This window comes from Ambystoma mexicanum, chromosome 8, assembly GCF_040938575.1.
Source record: "Ambystoma mexicanum isolate Mex_15411 chromosome 8, UKY_AmexF1_1, whole genome shotgun sequence".
Taxonomy (NCBI): Eukaryota; Metazoa; Chordata; class Amphibia; order Caudata; family Ambystomatidae; genus Ambystoma; species Ambystoma mexicanum.
Genome location: NC_090929.1, coordinates 60,636,345 through 60,658,353, shown reverse-complemented (window position 1 = coordinate 60,658,353; position 22,009 = coordinate 60,636,345).

Sequence of the window (22,009 nt, the reverse complement as noted above, 5' to 3'; positions counted from 1 at the left end):
CCAACCAAACCCCCCAACTCAGCACACACACAAACATGCACCAATACAGACCCGAACCCCCACCCCCCCAACTCAGCACACACACAAACATGCACCCATACAGACCCAAACCCCCACCCCAGCACACAAACATGCACCCATACAGACCCGCCCGAACACCCCACCCCCCAACTCAGCACACACACAAACATGCACCCACACAGACCCGAACCCCCCACCCCCCAACTCAGCACACACACAAACATGCACCCATACAGACCCGAACCCCCCACCCCCCAAATCAGCACACACACAAACATGCCCCCATACAGACCCGAACCCCCCACCCCCCCAACTCCAAACCCCCAACTCAGCACACACACACTCAAGCATGCACCCATACAGACCCGAACCCCCCGCCTCCCCAACTCAGCACACACACAAACATGCACCCATACAGACCCGAACCCCCCACCCCCCCAAATCAGCAAACTCTCAAACAAGCACCCATACAGACCCGAACCCCCACCCCCCAACTCAGCACACAAAAAACATTCAAATAAAAACATTCATACACATCCGACACCCCCCCACCCCCGCATCTCAACATACACACAAAATACATTCAAATACAAACATTCACACACCCCCCCACATCTCAACATACACACAAAATACATTCAAATACAAACATTCACACCTCCCCCACATCTCAACATACACACAAAATACATTCAAATACATTCATACACATCCGACACACACCACCACCCCCGCATCTCAACATACACACAAAATACATTCAAACACAAACATTCATACACATCCAACACACCCCCCACCCCCGCATCTCAACATACACACAAAATACATTCAAACACAAACATTCATACACATCCGACACACCCCCCACCCCCGCATCTCAACATACACACAAAATACATTCAAACACAAACATTCATACACATCCGACACACCCCCCCACCCCCGCATCTCAACATACACACAAAATACATTCAAACACAAACATTCATACACATCCGACACACCCCCCCACCCCCGCATCTCAACATACACACAAAATACATTCAAATACAAACATTCATACACATCCGACACACCCCCCCCCGCAACATACACACAAAATACATTCAAATACATTCATACACATCCGACACACACCACCACCCCCGCATCTCAACATACACACAAAATACATTCAAACACAAACATTCATACACATCCGACACACCCCCCCACCCCCGCATCTCAACATACACACAAAATACATTCAAATACAAACATTCATACACATCCGACACACCCCCCCCCGCAACATACACACACAAACATAAAGCAAAACAAACCCGACACACAAACACAAACAGACCACTTACCGGAGACGTGCTGGTAGGCAGGCAGGTAAGCGGTAGGTAAGCTGGAACGCTGGAATCGCACTACGACTGGCGTGGTCCAAGGCTGAAATGCCTTCCGGCATCAAGCCTTATGGACCACGCCAGCCGTAGTGCTGGCCCTCCATTGGTGCAGCACACACGCATTACGTGGCTCGTAGGAGCGACGTGATGCGTGTGTGTGCTGAGCCAATGAGGGCCAGTGTTTTCACCGGCCCGGAAGGCAACAAAGACTTTCCTAATGGAGGGCGGCAGCGGGCCGCCCTCCATTAGGAAAGTCTTTGTGCCTCGCGGGCCGGTCAAAAGGGCATGGCGGGCCGCAACTGACCCGCGGGCCGTATGTTGTGCACCCATGGGTTAGATGAACAAAAAAGGGGGGAATACCGCGTCTCACCATCGGCTGCCTCACCCCCACTCCCCGAAGACCCCTCACCCAGGTGATCCTCCTGCATTGTTCCACCCCCAGGGTGTGGATCCAAAGGCGATGGCCGTGCCCTGGCCACCTGAGAGAGAGAGATCCCAGGGGACTAGCGGGTGAGGCACCCTCTGGTTTCTCACAGTACTCAGTGGAATCATCTTTGGACGTCAGACACAGTAGTTTGCACATGAAACTTTATTAGGGTGCACTCTGCCCAAAGTCCTCTGCCACACAGGTGAAGATAATGTCCCCCCTTACGCATCCCAGAGGACTATTTGGCGGGAAGTGCTGTTTCGACAAGGCCCGCTGCTGCCTGAACACTGGATGGGAGAATCCTTCTCACTGGAAGTGGCAGCCTTACTAGTGCTCTCCTGCAACCTTACTGGTTTGGAAAGGCAGAAAAAGGACGCACCTCACCCCTGGGGGCCCTGGATGGGGTCACCCAGAAACCAAGAAGCCAAGGAACACCTCTAGGCTTTGTTTCCTGTCTTCAGTCACTTTTGATCCCATTCATGGAGCTGCCTTTGACTCTCTCCACTTTTTTCGAAGATCTCCTGGCTGCACGTCAGCTATTTTGGAGCTGATCTCCACTGCAGATCTTAATCGCATTGCTTGAACCTCATAGAACCAACTTGACCATTTTGAGCTGCGGCTCGAACATCGTCTGCATGACCCTTCAGCTGATTGAAGACTATCACTGCTACAGGACTGCGCTGAGTCGCTGGATTGCATTGAACCAATTGACCACCTCAATGTCCACTCGAACCATTGAGAATGCCCGACTGCCTCGCCGCCGCCTCAACATATTGGAAATCATCTGGAAGCCTGACTTGATGCTGTCAGACTACCCAAGAAGTTGTTAAAGGCACTGATAGTGATGATGTCCCCGAGGCCTATTTTTAAGGGCCCTACATACATTTTAGTCTCCACTCTTTACCTTTGAAAGGCATATCTTTTGAACCTGGACCTTGCTGCAGAGAGCATACCACTGTCTTCAGACCAGGAGTGCCACCTTTCATTGAAATGTCTGCATATTATGTGTCTCGCTTCACAGGGTGGCTTTTAGTGTTTTTGTAATGTATGCAGTATTTTTAGATTAATTAAGGTCTCCTATTTTGCATAGAACCTTGGTTGGACATTTGTTTATTTTGGGAGCCCCGTACTATTGTTTTTGTGCCAGTTCACATCCCTCCTGAAGAGTAGCGACTGACCTTGGGCCACGTCAACATGAGAGGTGAAGGAGCTATACCCGTCGTGCTGTGCCCATGTCATCTCTATGATTGGTTTAGTATCAGTATGGGACTGAGTAGACAGTTTAGCCACTACTCTATGATTGGTTTAGCAGCAGTGTGGGACTGAGGAGCCAGTTTAGCCACTACTCTATGATTGGTTTAGAAGCAGTGTGGGACCGAGTATCCAGTTTAGCCCCTACTCTATGATTGGTTTAGTAGCAGTGTGGGACTGAGTAGACAGTTTAGCCACTACTCTATGATTGGTTTAGTAGAAGTGTGGGAATGAGTAGCCAGTTTAGTCACTACTCTATGATTGGGTTAGTAGCAGTGTGGGACTGAGGAGCCAGTTTAGCCACTACTCTATGATTGGTTTAGTAGCAGTGTGGGACTGAGTAGCCAGTTTAACAACTACTCTATGATTGGTTTCATAGCAGTGTGGGACTGATTAGCCAGTTTAGCCACTACTCTATGATTGGTTTAGTAGCAGTGTGGGAATGAGGAGCCAGTTTAGCCACTACTCTATGATTGGTTTAGAAGCAGTGTGGGACTGAGTATCCAGTTTAACAACTACTCTATGATTGGTTTCATAGCAGTGTGGGACTGATTAGCCAGTTTAGCCACTACTCTATGATTGGTTTATTAGCAGTGTGTGACTGAGTAGCCAGTTTAGCAACTACTCTATGATTGGTTTCGTAGCAGTGTAGCATTGTGGGACTGAGTAGCTAGTTTAGCCACTACTATATGATTGGTTTAGTAGCAGTTGGGACTGAGTAGACAGTTTAGCCACTACTCTATACTACTCTATACTAGAGCGAGAGAGAGCGAGAGAGAGAGAGAGAGAGAGAGAATATGATGATCTTTGGATTTGGGGATTGGAAAAACGGGAACCCAGCCAGTTAGCCCTGGAGTCGTGGAGAACCAATTGGGCAAAGCTTGACAGTGATCTTGCTGCTTGGGTACCAGCTTGGAGAAAGCTTTGCGCCATCTCCCTGGCTCCAGGACTAACTCGGAGATGTGGGAGACTGTCTGCCCGTCAAAGGCAAGACTTTAAGGAGGTATGATAAGCTTCCTTAACACATCAAGGGGGGATTGGTGCCACCCAGAGTCCGGGGGAAATCCTTTGCCTACTGGTGCCTCAAGCTGGAAACACGGATATGAGGTTGTTTTGTGTGGATCACAGAGGGTCAATGCTGTCACAAAGGCAGGCATACATCCAGTTCCATGTGCCCATGTGCTAGGGGATAGGTTGGCATGAACTCACTTCCTCGCCACCTTTAGCTTCACCTTGGACTAGGGAAAGAATTCTGACCACGCACCATGCAAGAACCACCGCCTACTCTACACATAAGTCAACCCCTCATGGGAATCAGCTTTCAACACTACCATGTAAGTGACACAGACAGCAAACATACTCAGGGGTATTAGAATGTACACAGTGGGCTCTCTGCTGAGAGCCACACATGATTAGCGGGTTCGGTAATGGTAGTATCATGATGGAGGCAAATGAAATGCACTCATGAAAGATCTGCAAAGACCATGAACTCGTGAGGCAAAAGAAGGCAACACTTAGAACCCGGAGCTCCTTTTCCCATCCTATGACCATCAGATCTGGAATCACGCCCCAAGAGAACACTAGCAAGACTAATATACCTACCAGAAGGCCAAATGCCAACCAGACCAAACCAGCGCTAGGTTCTGTGTTAGGGTTCAGGTCGGAGGTTCCTGGTGGCCGAGTGCGGCTGCCAGAAACCTCGACCAGATCCCTGAAGGCCTCCAATTGGCTCAATCTGTGGAGTACACACTCATCCCGTGCACGGGGCACCTCCCCCGAACCTAACCTAGGATGATCACTTCCCAAGCAACCTAAATCGCCTTGAAAAAGACTCCTGAGGGGCGTAACAGGTGTGGGCCACACTAATAAATAGACTTGTTACCCCTATAACAAAACTCCACTTCAGACTCCTTAATAGAGATAACAGACTATCTTCGATATACATATTCCCAGTACCCAGCGCAAATGTGAGGGGTCTCCAACTCTTGTTTTTACAGTCCAGGACAGTAGGAGTCCTAAGAGAGACCAGCACAATCAGCAGGGTATGCTCCAGAGTACCAATCGGGTGCAGTAGTTCCACACTGCTAGTGCTCCCAACCCACACTCCTTCTGAGTTGAGTGGACCCAAACCGATCTCTGCGTCTGATTTAGGCGTCAATTCCATGACATCTTCCTCAAGAAAGGTCAACCACCTTTCCATACCTATCATGCTAAAACAAGAGTAGCATCAGTGTAGGTGTCCACCTGGAACCCCAACACCGCTGTGCCGGAGAGACTTCCTATACATTCATGACATCAGAACCAGCTTCCTCTCCACTCAACCACTCTCACACCACTGCAGTAAACCCCAGAAACAGCAACGTAACAACATTTATCATGGCCATGCTGAACCCAACATGTCAAGCACTTGAATACAAGTATGCCCCAGCGTCTTCAACGCGATCAACAGAAATGGGAGAACCCGCTAACCCTACCAGAGTCCAGCATATCTTCCCTACACATGATCACCTCTGTGGTGTTGGTGCAAAATCACCCATTATCTAAAATCATGAGACCCAGGTAGCTCAGCTCGCAATGTCAGCTTAGTCAATGCAGAATGAACGACCAAGCAAACCTTAGAATTCTGTGTTCTACTGGACGGAAAGGGGGTGGGCACTGATTACTGGGCCTGATGGGAACCTCATTTAACCGCAGAGCAACCACTTTTTTTTTGATTACCTGCCTCTTCCAGGATTCAAGATAACTCACAAGGACAGAATAGGCACAGGTGGATGATTGCATTGTGCTTGTCATTTATAAAGCGCCTTTTACCATTATTATAGTCTCAATGCGCTGTTAGTGGGAATGCCCCCAGAGAACCAAAGTCCAGAGTGTTGGAGGTCAAAGAGTAAAATTAGGATGATGTGTGCATTTAGCCAAATAAGGCTTAGCAGGTCTGGCCAGGCTCCGGTAGAGAGCAACCCATGTGGACAGGCATGTGAGTGGGTGCTGAGAGGGGTCAGAAGATGCCATGACTGCCAAACAGTCGCTATGTGCCCAGCGTGCCAGAATATGTCATAGGTCTGCGTTGCATTCTGATGTCAGAGGTCGTGGGGCGTAGTCTGGTATGAGTAGGTGGAAAGTTATGTGAACAGCACGACCACATTTTGTTATAGTCCTTGCTGTATTCTGATGTGTGCGGGTAGCCATGCCTGTGGCCAGTGTCCACTGGAGTGGTCCGTTACGCGTACCTGGTGGGATTCAGTGGTGATTTCCTGCATATACGCCCGCTCGGGTAATTGCCGCCTTCTTTTGATTCTTGCGGCTGCAATAAAGCAGTTAGCGGCAGTCTATGCGCCAACTATTTGCAACCAGAGGGGAACGTCCAGGTTTTTTTGGTGGATAACGTGGTGTGTCCACCCTGCTATCGAGCACTTACTAAACCTTCTCAGTTGTTACCTTCACCGTGGCGGCCCATCCTGTAGTTCATAGATGCGTCATACCTGCCCATCCCCCCTTCCTTCCTGGGTGATTCAGGGACAGGTTCTTTATTGCCCTCCCGGAGTATTGCACGGGGACACCCACCTGACCTGCAGGTGCGGGAAATGGCCGTAGCACACGTCCTCCCCTGACAATTCCCCCTGTAGTGCGTCCCAATCTGTCCGACTGCGGTGGCAGTGATTCTATCACAACCTACTGTTAGAGCACTTCGTCTGTTTTACTGTACGTGCCAGGTGCAGTGATTATTTCATATACGGAGGGCTGTGATTCAATTAGTGATGCTTGAGGGAAGCCATAGTCACGATTGGTGTAAGCTGATGTGTGTGTGATCTGGGCCACTGTGAAAGTATGTGCTGAAAGGTCGGTTTTGCTGCAAATACAGCCGGCGCCACCAGGTTCTGGGTGTTTCTAAGTATGGAAAGGGAGTTGGGGAGAGGGGGTTTCAGGATAATGCTGCAAATAGCCAGGTTTTGAGCACTTTTTTGAAGGAAAGGTAGTTTTCGGTGTGGTGGTTGTGCAAAGGAAGAATGTTGCAGATGAGGGGAGCTAGGATACAGAATGCCGAGCTGCCAACTCTGTTGGAAGGCAAAGTGGAATAGCGAGGAGGCGAGCTGAGGTTTCTGGGGCCTGTTAGTGGATGATGTTGTCCTGAAGGAACTCTGGTCCTGTATTATGGAGGGCTTGGTGTGTGATGCACATGGCTTTGAAGGCTACTCTTAGGCTAACCGGGAGCCAGTGTAGCACTCTGAGTAGGGGGTTGATACGTTCTCTGGGTGTGAGGGCAAGGAGCAGTCTGGCTGCTGAGTTTTGGATTCGTTGGAGTTTCCTGAGCTGGCGTGCTGGGACGCCGAGGTAAAGGGAGTTGGTGTAGTACAGACGGAAAAGATGATGGCCAGTACTGCAGAGACTCTCTAAAGATATGTGAGATGGGGAACGTTTAGCTTTAGGATGTTTATGTGGAAGTGGCGGGTTCTGGATACGGAGTTGATGTGTTTGGAGAGAGAGTTCTGCGTCCATGGCACATTCAAGATTTTTAAAGGAGGAGGAGCCGGCCGGAGGGGCTACCAGGGCAATTGGCCCTGGTGACGGTTGGGGGATCAGAGCAGTTTTGCCTCATATAAGGATTTGTGATTTGCCCCACAAAGCTACCACCTTTTTGATGGCTTGCCTCTCCCAGGATGCAAGATAAGTCACAAGGACAGAATAGGAATGGATGATTAGTCGTAACTCACACAGATCTTCACCTGGGAGGAACCGTAGAGCCAACATAGTCCCCATTTGACTGTCACCCGACCAGAACTTCCCTTTCCTGTTAACAACACCCTATCGGACAAGAGGCTAGAAGGCAGATGTCTTGGTAGCGATAAGCCCCCCTTGCTCCTGCAAGCACACATGCACAAAAGCATCCTGATAGGATGAGGAGGAAAACGACAAGCACACAAAATTAGGCATCAATGAACTATGCACACTGGGGCTCACTCAACTTAGTGACTTGTCTACCCATAAATGGGTCTCTCATACCCTAAGTGTTTGCCTGAGAAATGGGAGCAACTTGCAATTCGCAAGTTCGAGTCCTTGGAGGGCAGACTCAATGCTTTATCCTTCTATGGGTCGGCAATTTGAATACCATTAAATTGGGCAATAATAACAGCTATTAATTAGTACAGTGCTTAGAAGCACTAGCAATCAGACATGCAGCACTATATAAAACTATTGTTATACACGTACAGAGCAAGTCACTCCCTAGACCTGGTCTTTTTACGGGACATGGAAAGCACACCTCTAATAACCGAACCGACGTGTTCTGATTTCCTCATTGTATATGTCCCTGACCGGCCTGCCATATCACACACTGACAGGCCTAGGGAAGCCAGTCCAGTGCCATATCACACACTGACAGGCCTGGGGCAGCCAATCCCTTGCCATATCCCACTATGACGGGCGCAGGGCAGCCAGTCACTTGCCATATCACACACTGATGGTCCTAGGGCAGCAAGTCCCTTGTCATATCCCACACTGACAGGCCTAGGGCAGCCAGTCCCTTGCCATATCTCACACTGACAGGCCTTGGGCAGCCAGTCCCTTGCCATATCTCACACTGCCAGGTCTAGGGCAGCCAATCCCTTGCCATATCTCACACTGACAGGCCTTGGGCAGCCAGTCCCTTGGCATATCACATGCAGCTGGTCCTAGGGCAGCAAGTCCCTTGTCATATCACATGCTGGCAGGCCTAGGGCAGCCATTCCTTTGCCATATCACACACTGACAGGCCTAGGGCAGCTGGTCCTTTGCCATATCACACACTGACAGGCCTAGGGCAGCCAGTCCTTTGCCATACCACATGCTGCCAGGCCTAGGGCAGCCATTCCTTTGCCATATCACACACGGACAGGCCTAGGGCAGCTAGTCCTTTGCCATATCCCACACTGACAGGCCTAGGGTAGCCAGTCCCTTGCCATATCCCACACTGACAGGCCTAGGACAGCCAGTCCCTTTCCATATTGTATTGTATTGTATTTATTATTTATACAGCGCTCTTTCCCCACTTTTGTGGCCTCAATGCGCATTTTCCTTGGTTGAACGCCCTTGGTGACCGTAGTCGATGTGGTTAGAGATTCTGGGGGATTGGCTTAAATGTGTGTGCATGTTTGCCATTCTAAGACTTAGGTGGCTGTCAAGTATCGACTAAGCTCGACTAAGCAGCCAAATATCACATGCTGACAGGCCTAGGGCAGCCAGTCCCTTGCCATATCACATGCTGAGAGGCCTACGGGAGCCAGTTTCTTGCCATATCCCACACTGACAGGCCTTGGGCAGCCAGTCCCTTGCCATATCCCACACTGACAGGCCTAGATCAACCACTCCTTTGCCATATCACACACTGACAGGCCTAGGGCAGTCAGTCCCTTGCCATATCACATGCTGACAGGCCTAGGGAAGCCAGTCCCTTGCCATATCCCACACTGTCAGGCCTAGAACAGACAGTCCCTTGCCATATCACATGCTGACAGGCCTAGGACAGCCAGTCCCTTGCCATATCACATGCTGACAGGCCTAAAACAGCCACTTCCTTGCATTTTCACACACAGAGAGGCCTAGAGCAGCCAGTCCCTTGCCATATCACATGACTACAGGCCTAGGGCATCCAGTCCCTTGCCATGTCCCACACTGACAGGCCTAGGGTAGCCAGTCCCTTGCCATATCACACACTGACAGGCCTAGGACAGCCAGTCCCTTTCCATATTGTATTGTATTGTATTTATTATTTATACATCGCTCTTTCCCCACTTGTGTGGCCTCAGTGCACTTTTTCCTTGATTGAACACCCTTGGTGACCATAGTCGATGTAGTTAGAGATTCTGAGGGATTGGCTTAGATGCGTGTGTGCATGTTTGCCATTCTAAGACTTAGGTGGCTGTCAAGACTCGACTAAGCTCGACTAAGCAGCCCAATATCACATGCTGAGAGGCCTAGGGAAGCCAGTTTCTTGCCATATCCCACACTGACAGGCCTAGGGCAGCCAGTCCCTTGCCATATCCCACACTGACAGGCCTAGATCAACCAGTCCCTTGCCATATCACACACGGACAGGCCTAGGGCAGTCAGTCCCTTGTCATATCACATGAACACAGGCCTAGGGCAGCCAGTCCCTTGCCATATCACATGCTGATAGGCCTAGGGAAGCCAGTCCCTTGCCATATCCCACACTCTCAGGCCTAGGACAGACAGTCCCTTGCCATATCACATGCTGGCAGGCCTAGGACAGCCAGTCCCTTGTCATATCACATGCTGACAGGCCTAGGACAGCCAGTCCCTTGCAATTTCCAACACTGACAGGCCTAGGGCAGCCAGTCCCTTGCCATATCCCACGCTGACAGCCCTAGGGCACCCATTCCCTTGCCATATCCCACACTGACAGCCCTACGGCAGCCATTCCTTTGCCATATCACACACTGACCAGCCTAGGGCAGCCAGTCCCTTGCCATATCACACACTGACAGGCCTGGGGCAGCCAATTCCTTGCCATATCCCACTATGACGGACGTAGGGCAGCCAGTCACTTGCCATATCAAACACTGACAGCCTTGGGCAGCCAGTCCCTTGCCTACAGACCTTGGAAGTCAGTAGCTCAACCAGTCTTCTGTGACTCGTCACCACTCTTTGAGCCCCAGCTCCAACACTGGCTCCCCCAGATCAGTACTGGGGAACATTACAGTCCAGCAACACTGAGGTCATAAGGTCATCTCATTGGTGGCAGCAGAGTGATCCGAAAGCCCTCACACCACTAAATAGGAGGCAAAGAAATGAGTCAATGTGGAAAATGAGAAGAGGCCAAAGCTGGAGCGCTGTTGGAGAAAGAGCGAGTCTAGAGATGAGGAGCTGCTACGCTCTGCTATTGGCTTTTTGTTAAGTGCTAAACGGACACTCATGTGGCCTCATAGCACTGAGTGACCCAGGGGTGTTTGCTATGTCTGGGCAAGATACCAGGGCTACGCTAAGGTCAGGACTCAGGGCTAGCTAGCCTTTTGGTTGTTGCCCCTGAGCTTCTATCCGAGGCTACAACCAAAAGACCCAGGGCTAATGCCCCCCCAGACACTCTAGCGGCACCTCTGGACTGACCATTCAGTAGTGCATTTGGGCCTTCCATTAGACCCCAATGTGCCATGGCACACATCGCATTGTTGTGTGGAAACAGAAAAATTGATATGAGGCCGGGGAGCCCAAAAGGAAACACACCAACACAGGTTACAAAGAACATACAAAGCGCTTTATTCAAAGATACAACAATTACCAAAAGTCAATTGACAAACGGATAGCTATTCGGCCCTCAGAGTAACAGAACGAACTATCAACGGTAGTTCGCTGTGTTAGTGTGAGAGACTGTACATTGGGATACTCGGGTTTTTATACTTTTTATCCAGCTGTGGCCAACCCCCTCGCGGGTTAACCATTCTCAGAACCAGGCCTAGGGTTCGTTGCCAGGTCAATCCCATAATGTATGCATTTGATCAGTTCCGCTGATACAGTTGTTCATTTACACAAAGGTCAGGGATAGGACAAGGTCTCAGTTCGCAACCCCAACAAGTGGCCTGCAGGCATATTACTTATTCATGTGTGCGGAGGTCACAACGGCCAGAATCCCACTCGAAATGTCATTCGGCCTCCATTTTGTTGTTCAGTGTGACTTCCATACTACAAGAGAACCTAAAATGGCGGCTAAATCCAAGATGGCGATTTACACAATACATTAAGGTCAAGACTTTGCTGCGGAATCTATTTACACAATGTTTTTAGACAACTTGGCGTAGGCCAACATACATTCAAACAATGCGATAGGAGGTATAATATTATTTCGATTTCCACAGACCCTCCTTTTGGCCTATGCCAAGTGCTAAACATCATCCCTAATACTTTCGAAAATAACTCCATGTATTATCATCCATAGATTCCGCATCATTGTCTGTAATGTCTATAGCCATAAGGTCGTTCATAAGAACCTCCTGTAACATGAATTCTTTAGATGCTGTATCTGGGGTATATATTTTATGCCCTATTGCGCTCACTGCTTGAGCACAACACCCCCCTATCATTCCACACATACTTGGGAGGCATTGAAAACAGCAACAAAGGAATAACAGAATCCCTAAAATAACCAGAATAACGGAAAGCACCTTCCAACCCCAAGATCGCAAAGAATCCCAGAACCAAGTACTAAGATTCCAGTCTCCTACAGGGATATGGACTTCAGAACTGAGAGTATGCAAGTTCTGAATTGCTTTAAAAATTGTTGGTGAGGAGTCTGGTACGAAAACACAACAAGCGGACCCCACTAATTTGCATACTCCACCCCGTTCTGCCAAGATGACATCTAATGCCATCCGATTTTGAAGTGCTACCAATCTTATTGCCTTTTGCTCTAAGGTCATATTGTAGAGTATGTCCATGGTCCGGTTGATCGTTCTCTCCAGTACCCTTGCTAATCCCCTAATGTTCTCTGAGTTTGCTATTTGTCCCCAAAAGGGCACAACTGATTTCGCTATGTCCCCCAATACTTGCCCAGGGGTATCTCCGTTGTCGTCTCGCCGCGGGCGAGCCTTAGAAATCTCTAATGTACTTGCTACAAATACCCCGGGTAACAATATTCCTAAATAACAGGTTCCCTGCTAATCCTTGGGCAACCAGGGAAATGCTAAACTACTACAAACAAAATAAACAGGTCCCCCTACATACAGAGGCCTGTTTTCCCTAGTCAAATTTACAATGTTTTTACAAGCTTCAAAATCTCCCATTGGCCTAGTGCCATTTCTCTGTACACAGAAGAGAACCGAGTCAGGACTATGATTTATAGAATAAGAAGGAGGTACAGCGTCCTTATTGCTTATCGGAGCCATTTTAAAAGAAATCAGAGTTTGAAAAAGAAGAGATAGTTTGTCAGACGGCCTAATAGAAGCGACGTTAGGATTACTTCTATTTGCGAAAAGCAAGCACCCCAGGGGAGTCAATTCACGTTTCTCGAAATCATTTAAATTAGTTCCATCAAAGTTCCCTGAGATGCTATCATTCCATCGGCCAAATATCAGTGCTTTAAGAGAGGCATAGCAAGCAGTTGTTAAAGGTAAAGGGTGAATATACCATCCGAGCCCCTTGTTCCCATGTTGCGGTAAATGAGTGCAAATCCAACAATTACTCTTATTAAAAATGGCATGCGTTGCATTCATTACTATCATCAGAGTGTTATTATGATAATTTTGTCTATGTTGGGAGTCTCTAGGGGACAGAGTGTGAAGGTGTACAGAGGGAGTCAAAACGGTACGATCTCGGTCGGTAATAAAGGTTTCAAAGGATAGATTTCTTCGAAATACCAAAGTCCTACAGCAGCAGTTGCAAAAATAACAATAATCATTATCAACACACAACAGTACGTTTTCTGGGCCCAGGCACATTGTTCATTGTTCGATTTGGTCACCCCCTTATCTAAAAGTCCAGTGCGGGGAGCAGCGGTGAAGGTTGCAGGCATCTTAGTTTCTCAATGGACGGCCCAAATGTTCGTTGCTGGCGACACTACGGTCGCGTGACTTCTTAGTCCTTCCCAACCCTAGCCAGCAGAATCCCTTTTTTGTTCAACAAAACTTTATAATAAGACAATTTTTTCCAATCACTTCCTTTTTTCCAGATGCACGAAACTCGTGCCGTAGTTCTATTTCCTTGGTCGAAGGTTGTACCTGATGGTACCCAAAATTGTCTGGTCTGGAAACAAGGTATCGTCACTTCCTGAGGGAAGCGACGTGTCGGTGGCGACGGAAGTCGCAGAGCTCAAAACAGTGTTTTCCGGAAGTGATTTTTCAAGAGAGTGCGGAGACGAAATGGACTGTTCCCCAAGCTCCTCAGGCTCAGAGAACTTCTCCGACGCACTCACAGCGCTGTTTGCTACTCCAAGATCAGAGACTGTAGCGTCAGCGAGGGGTTCTGCTTCTTCTGTAGCGTGTGGCGTCGGGTGAGGAAGTTTCATGACGTGCGTCGCGTGAATCCAGTTCTTCTTTCCAGCCACCCACACTGCTGTCCTGGTGACCAATAACACCTGATGGGGTCCCCGCCAGCGAGGCGCGAGACAGGAAGACCTCTCGTAGGCCTTCACGAGGACCAAACTTCCAGGCTGTATATCGTGTCCTGGACCTGTGAACCGTACAGGTAAAGCAGAATATACCTGGTGATAAATGAAATACAGGTTTTTAGTTAACTGGTTACAGTAGTCTACAAGCAATACATTTTCCACCTCCCACAGGGCTTTAGGTTTCGGGAGACCCCAAATGTTAGCAGGTCTCCCCATTACTACTTCAAATGGAGAAAGCCCAGTTCTAGTCTGAGGTGTGGTACGCATAGCTAATAACACAATAGGCAAAGCATCTGGCCATTTTAGTTTGGTATCAGCACATGTTTTTGCAAGTTTATTCTTTAGAATACCATTGTGTCTTTTCACCAACCCAGCGCTTTGAGGATGTCTAGCTGAATGAAATCGTTTCTCAATACATAGGGCTGCACATATTTGCAAAATTACTGCTGCGATAAAGTGAGGACATTATCCGACCAAATTATCCTCGGGAGCCCAAATCGAGGAAAGAATTCTTTTACCATAATCTATGTAGTGGTCATGGTGGTAGCATCTTTGACGGGGAAAGCCTCGACCCATTTACTGAAGGCACAAATAATTACAAGAACATATTTTCGGTTATTACCTCGCTCCATTTCAATACAATCAAAGTGTATAACCTCAAAGGGGACAGAAGGGGGCCCAAAACTTCCCCTTGGAGTCACTGTCCCCTTACCCACATTGTGCTGCAGGCAGATCATACAGTTCTGGACGTGCTTCTTTGCAGTTTCCAGAATCTTGTCATTTACCCAAACCTGTTCTAACATTCTTGTGATCTGCTGGGCACACACATGCGTAGGACCGTGTGCCATCGTAACCATTGCCAATACATAAGAATCAGGAAGCAACCATTTCCCTTCGGATGTATCCACCCAACACCCTTCGTCATCCAGTTTCCCCATTCCCTCAGCCCACCTTTTAGATTCTTCTATTGTGGCATCAGTTTGAATATCTCACACAGACCCAATACCTTCATCCATTATGCAAGCATCTCTCATTTCCCTCGAGGCATACATGTCCGTGCTAAGGTCTGTGGCCGTTTGTCTGGCTATCAAATCCGCAAAAGCGTTCCCTTTGCCCACATCATCTATGACCTTGCGATGTGCTGCACATTTCATGATCGCTAACTGTTTAGGGAGTGAGAGTGCCGAAAGTAATTGCACTATCAGGGGGCCATGCTGAATCTTGGTCCCATGTGAGGTCAGGAACCCTCTTTCCGACCAAAGCTTTCCGAAGTTGTGAGCCACCCCAAATGCGTACTGGCTATCAGTAAATATATTGACTCTTCGCCCTTGGGAAAGTTCACAAGCTCGGGTCAATGCTATAATCTCTACGGCCTGCGCAGAGTTATGCGAAATTCTCTTAGTTTCGACAAATTTGCTCAATGTAGTAACTGCATAAGCAGCTGTAGATGTACCATTCGAAAGTTTGAAGCAGGAGCCATCGCAAAACAGCTCCCCTTCTGCATTCTCCAAAGGAGTATCTATGAGATCTATCCTGCCCTTCATCTCTTGTTCAGTGGTATACAGGCAGTCATGTAATTCTTCGTCACCGCAAACAGTGTTTTGCGGGCAAGGTAAGAGTTCAGCCGGATTAAGAACACAACACCTCTTAATTTGAATATGAGGGGCAAACAGAATTAGTTCATACCTTGTTAACCGTGCTGAGGTGAGGTGTTGCGTTTGAGTTTTGTTCAATAGAATATCAACAGAGTGAGGTACCATCAAAATTAAATCATGGCCTAGGACCATTCCCTCACTCTGTTTTACAGACGCGGCAGCAGCAGCGACAGCGCGCAAACATCTTGGCAAAGCGCATGCGACAGGATCAAGGGCGGAGGAGTATTAGCCGCACGGCCTATTCTTCCCTCCGTGTTCCTGTGTTAACACAGCCAAAGCACATCCATTACATTCATGCACAAACAACACAAAGGCCTTGTCATAATTTGGAGTACCCAGAACCGGTGCCGAACATAGCGTGGTTTTGAGAAGCTCAAATGATCGTTGATGTTCCGATTCCCATGGCAGTGGCAGAGAAATGCCCTTCTTCGTCAAAGCCAACATCGGTTTTATCACTAGTGCGAAATTCAGGATCCACAACCTACAGTAGGAAGCCATACCTATCAGGGCTCTGACTTCCTTCTGTGTATTTGGAACAGACATACCAGAAATGTGTTTTATTCTTTTAGGTGTCAATCTTCTCCCCTCCTTTGACAGGAGGTAGCCTAGATAGGCAACCTCCTGACAACAATATTGAAATTTTTTAAGCAAAGCTTTGTGACCATTTTTAGCTAGATGAACGAGCAACAGTACAGTGCCTTCTTTACAGGCACTCTCAGAGTCTGCAGCCAAAAGCAAATCGTCAACATATTGAAGCAGCGTGCAAGTAGGTGGCAATTCAAGGGTGTCGAGCTGCTCTTTCAAGGCTCTACTATAAATACTGGGAATTTCAGTATACCCTTGAGATGCCCTTGTAAATGTAAATGAGCGTCCCCCCAAGGTGAACGCAAACAGATATCTGCTTTCTTTATGTATCGGGATACTAAAGAAGGCATTTTTCAGATCCACAACGCTGAAGTGCGTAGCCGTAGCAGGGATCATTGTTAATATCGTCGTCACATCAGGCACAATTGGAAATTGTGGGGCAACCACTCGGTTAATAGCACGAAGATCAATTATAAACCGGTATGGAATTGCATTGTCGCCTTTCTTATATACGGGTAAGATCGGACTGTTACACAAACTACCTGTAATCTCCTCGATCACCCCACGATGTACAAAATCGGAGACAATGCATTTCAAAGCACGCTCGACTTGGACTGATATTTTATACTGCGGAATGCGTGGCAGTTTCACCCCATGTTTCAGAACTATTTTAACGGGCTCAATCTGTAACACTCCAACATCATTGTCGTCCACCGCCCACAAACATTCCGGGACAATGCTAAACTCGGGAGGTAAAGGTCGAATCAGAAACTGAGAATTGGGAAGTTGCTGTGGTGAAACCGTCAGCTGTACTCCATCCGAAGAACAATGAATTACTGCGTTCAATTTCTTTAACAAATTCAACCCCAGCAAATTCTCTCCACAGTTCGAAGTGAGAAGAAAAGGACAATGGTCCGTAAAGGGACCCAAAGAAACGGATACCGGCGTAGAAACCGGACAAACAGTTGGTATACCAGAAAACCCTACGGAAACATTTGTTTGCCCTGACAGTGGGATGTTTGGGACCCGAGAATGATCAATGGAGCACTTCTGTGCTCCAGTGTCAATCAAAAACTGGTGTTTCCTATTCCCTACTAATAATTCAACTTAGGGGCCTTTCTGATTAACGGGAATAGGCGAAGGTTCCAAACCCTGCTTCGGGCAATCCTAATGGAACAGAGTCTCGTCAGAAGGAAGCTCTTCAGAAAGGTAGGCAGCAGAAGGGTGATCAAATATGTTTCTCGAGTCCATACTCGAGGTCTGATTTTCCCGTGAAAAAGGTTGCTGAGAATCTTGTAAAAGCTGACCCCTGTCAGGGCCTCCTGCTCCAGGGCGGCCCCTAGGTCGTCTACCCATACCCCCAAACGTACTGTTTGACCTCTGGCGAAGAACGGGGCACTGTGCTCGCCAATGACTTCCTGGCGGCAATAGGCACATTGATTAATATTCACAGGACTCAAAGGAGTATTTCCTTTCGGGACGTACTGACCTCTAGTCTGTTTTGTACCCCCTCTGGGGTTTCTAATAATTTGCTGCAATAATACTTTGGTTTTCAAATCTCCCTTTCTCTTTTCAACTTTCTCCTTCTCATTATTAACACGGTTCTCATAATACTGAGCCATGTGCAAAACCTCAGATTGAGATTTTGCCTGCCAAGCGCTCTCAGAGGACATAATTTGTGACTGGATGTCAGGTAACAATCCACGTACAAATTTGTCCACGAACAACCTCTTCCCCGACTCTGTACCTAAATCCTGTCCACTGAAGTCAGAAAATACCTGCTCGAATCTATTAAAAAATTCGGTGGCGCCTTCAGTTTTCCCTTGGACACAGGCCGTAAGCTTGTCCCAAATAATCCTTTTCTCTGAAATTATAGTTTTTAGCTTTGTAACAATCCTATCAGGTAAAGTAAGTATTTACCTGTGGTGGTTTCTCGCCAGCTGGTCTTTGTCCATCAATTCTAATCATATTTGCCCACGTATCTCCCAACCCCGCACATCATCTATTGTCCGAACCTGTTTCCATACATCTACGGGCAGGAGTACAGGGAATAACAAGTCAATGTCACTCAAGGTGAACACGGAGGACTGTAAAACAGACTCTATTTCTTTGTAAAACCCTGTCGGGTTTTTCCTAATATCGGGAACTGATTGTCTAATTGTGTTCACTTCCTGTCGTGAAAACGGGACGTGAACAAATTGCGATACATAATGTGCAGGGATATCCACAGCGGGGGCACCAGTCCCAGCGTTGGCGGGGATCTCAACTTTTGGGACAAAGGTCGGAGGAACCTCTCTCATAGGCAACTGAGATATAGGTACTTCCGGTCGCTTACTAAGTAATAGAGCCAGGTCGAGCGCTAAGGCAGCTCTAGAAGTATCGGGCGAAAAAGCCCTTTTACAAATCCCCAATAATTCTATGGGGCAACTAACCCTCTTCCTTACACATTCCTCCTGCAGGTGCTGTACCATCACCTGAATTACCTTTCTTTGCATTTCTACTGTATACTGACTATACGTGTCATACACTTCATCTGGCGGTATCGATGAATCCGAGATCCATCGAACCGCATCTTTGGTACAAATTCGTACTTCCTCAGGTGCCGCTCTACGGAACGGAAGGAACCGTTTCTGTACATATATTCTATCGTCTTCATCATCCTCATCTCGTGCTATTTCAAAGTCTTTCCTGAACTCAAACAATCTTTCAACATGTCCATATACTTTCTGCTCTGTGTCCCTCGAAAGTGCCAAAGCATTCAGATCTCTCACCCCTTGTGGAAGATCCGAATTTTGTACTCTACCCCACATCACACACAAGTGAGTCCCCAAACCTTCGATAAAAACATTTTTCTCGGGAAAACTATTCAAATTAGATAATGTGGAAAAAACATTATCTTGATCACCTTTCTCCATGCAATGCTTAGCCCATGCAAACAATTCCTGTTTCTTATCTGCAGAAACAGTACTACGAGTCACAACCTTTGACCCTGCACCTGGATCAACTTCAATCAATACGGGGCCACTCGGGAGCGAAGGTATAGGTAAATTTAACAAAGGTGCAACTATCGGTGCAGGGGGAAGGGGCGGTGCGATAGGCGGAGGAACAACAACCAAAGGACTAGGAACAATAGGTTGTATAGGGGGAACAGGAAAAACAACAGGCGCGACAACAGGAATAGGCAGAGCGCTCAAAATAGGAGCATACGGAGGTGGCGCTGAGGCATCGGGCCTGCGTTCATTTAATAACTTTTCAATAAATTCCTCAGAAACATGGAAATCTTTAGAGGGGTACATTTTCTGGATCCCGAGTGAAAAGGCTCTATCCATATTTTTAACTGATTCTGACCGCATTTCTTTATCATATAATAATGCTTTTTCAGCGTTTGTTTTATGACGACGTGCATGTTTATCCCTACTTTTAAGCTGCTGTAATGCTTCTTTCTTCCAATTCTGTAACACATCAAAGGCTGCTGGTCTAGCCTTTTTCTTTAACAAGATCGATTCTAAGTATTCAATACGGGGATCTCAAAACTACTGTTGATTGGCCACTGAAATTCGGAGGCTTGTCTGGTCTGTCTGTGCCAAATATCATTAAATACTATGCTTCCAATGCCATACTTACAGTACATGGTACACGCCGGCGACCCCTCCTGTGGTGCCGGGCGGCTAAATTCCAAGGATTGTCGATCGCTGCGGAACAGAGCCCTAAAGCAGCTAGACAATTTCCCAGGCATTTCACAAAAAATTGGTGTTACCTGGTTCAATAATTGTGTCTGCAGTTACAATACGCCAAATTCAAATTGTCAGGGTTAAATTAAGAGCCGGGTCACGACTGCACCTGACCAAACCTAAGGAGGACCGCACGGTTTACCAAACAACTTACCTAACGAATTTTACCTTGTGTTTGGTGGTTTCGGCAAATCTGCCCGCCTCAAAATTGGACCCTCGTCAAGATGCCGTGTCAGACCACACGACTATCGTCCAAGGATCGGATCGTGCAGCGCTGCCGAGGTATCGCGTCTCGATCGGTCGGGCCCGCAGAATCACACCGTCCGATCCCGGTTCGATAGTCTGCGTCAACCTTCAATGATCCGGCATCAATCTTGAGGATCCCTATTCGGGCGCCAACTGTGGAAACAGAAAAATTGATATGAGGCCGGGGAGCCCAAAAGGAAACACACCAACACAGGTTACAAAGAACATACAAAGCGCTTTATTCAAAGATACAACAATTACCAAAAGTCAATTGACAAACGGATAGCTATTCGGCCCTCAGAGTAACAGAACAAACTATCAACGGTAGTTCGCCATGTTAGTGTGAGAGACCGTACATTGGGATACTCGGGTTTTTATACTTTTTATCCAGCTCTGGCCAACCCCCTCGCGGGTTAACCATTCTCAGAACCAGGCCTAGGGTTCGTTGCCAGGTCAATCCCATAATGTATGCATTTGATCAGTTCCGCTGATACAGTTGTTCATTTACACAAAGGTCAGGGATAGGACAAGGTCTCAGTTCGCGACCCCAACAAGTGGCCTGCAGGCATATTACTTATTCATGTGTGCGGAGGTCACAACGGCCAGAATCCCACTCGAAATGTCATTCGGCCTCCATTTTGTTGTTCAGGGTGACTTCCATACTACAAGAGAACCTAAAATGGCGGCTAAATCCAAGAAGGCGATTTACACAATACATTAAGGTCAATACCTTGCCGCGGAATCTATTTACACAATGTTTTTAGACAACTTGGCGTAGGCCAACATACATTCAAACAATGCGATAGGAGGTATAATATTATTTCGATTTCCACAGTTGGAATGTTGATTGTTTGTCTAAAAGGAAAAACGTGCACGTCACATGAGGGGCCTTGATGCTGGGAGCAAAGGCCCCATACCTTTGATTGACTCGGGTGGGGCATTCAGGGTCGATAGTCTGTCTAGGAAACACAAATGCGTGGCATTTCAACAAAACCAAAAGAGTTGTGTGAAGACCCTGGTGTTACTGACTAAGGACACCCACTAAGCCCATTTAGCAGAAGCGTGTCTGGATTGTAAACCCCTCAAGACTACTTTAACAAAATTGGATCCGCTGGTGCATTCAAAAGCACATTTTCCCAAATGTATGGGTACGATTGGTTATGGTGGAAAGTAGTAATTAAATGAGATTTCACCCTTGATCTTGTGAAATTACCAGAAACAACATTTAACTCTGTCTTACTGGGGGAAAGGTCTGGTTTATAGCTTTAACTAAAGCTGTCTGAGCTTATGGCGCTTCGGAACATGCATATGGAATGGATGGGGTCACGCCAGAGTAATTCTGAGTCCAAATAACCAAACCAACTCAGGAAGATGGCAAAGTACTGTTTCATTAACAATTATCTAAAACAGGGAGTTTACAATGAACGTCAATGAACATGATCAGTCTCTCAATGATCTCCAAACAAAATTTGGTTCTTATACACAAAATGCATCAGAGTGACATCATAGTACGTGGCAATAGTGAACAATGTATCAAGGGTCAGGATTGGTTAAGGGAGACATCTAAATATACATTTCTATAGGAGCTAGGATTGTTATTGGTTGTC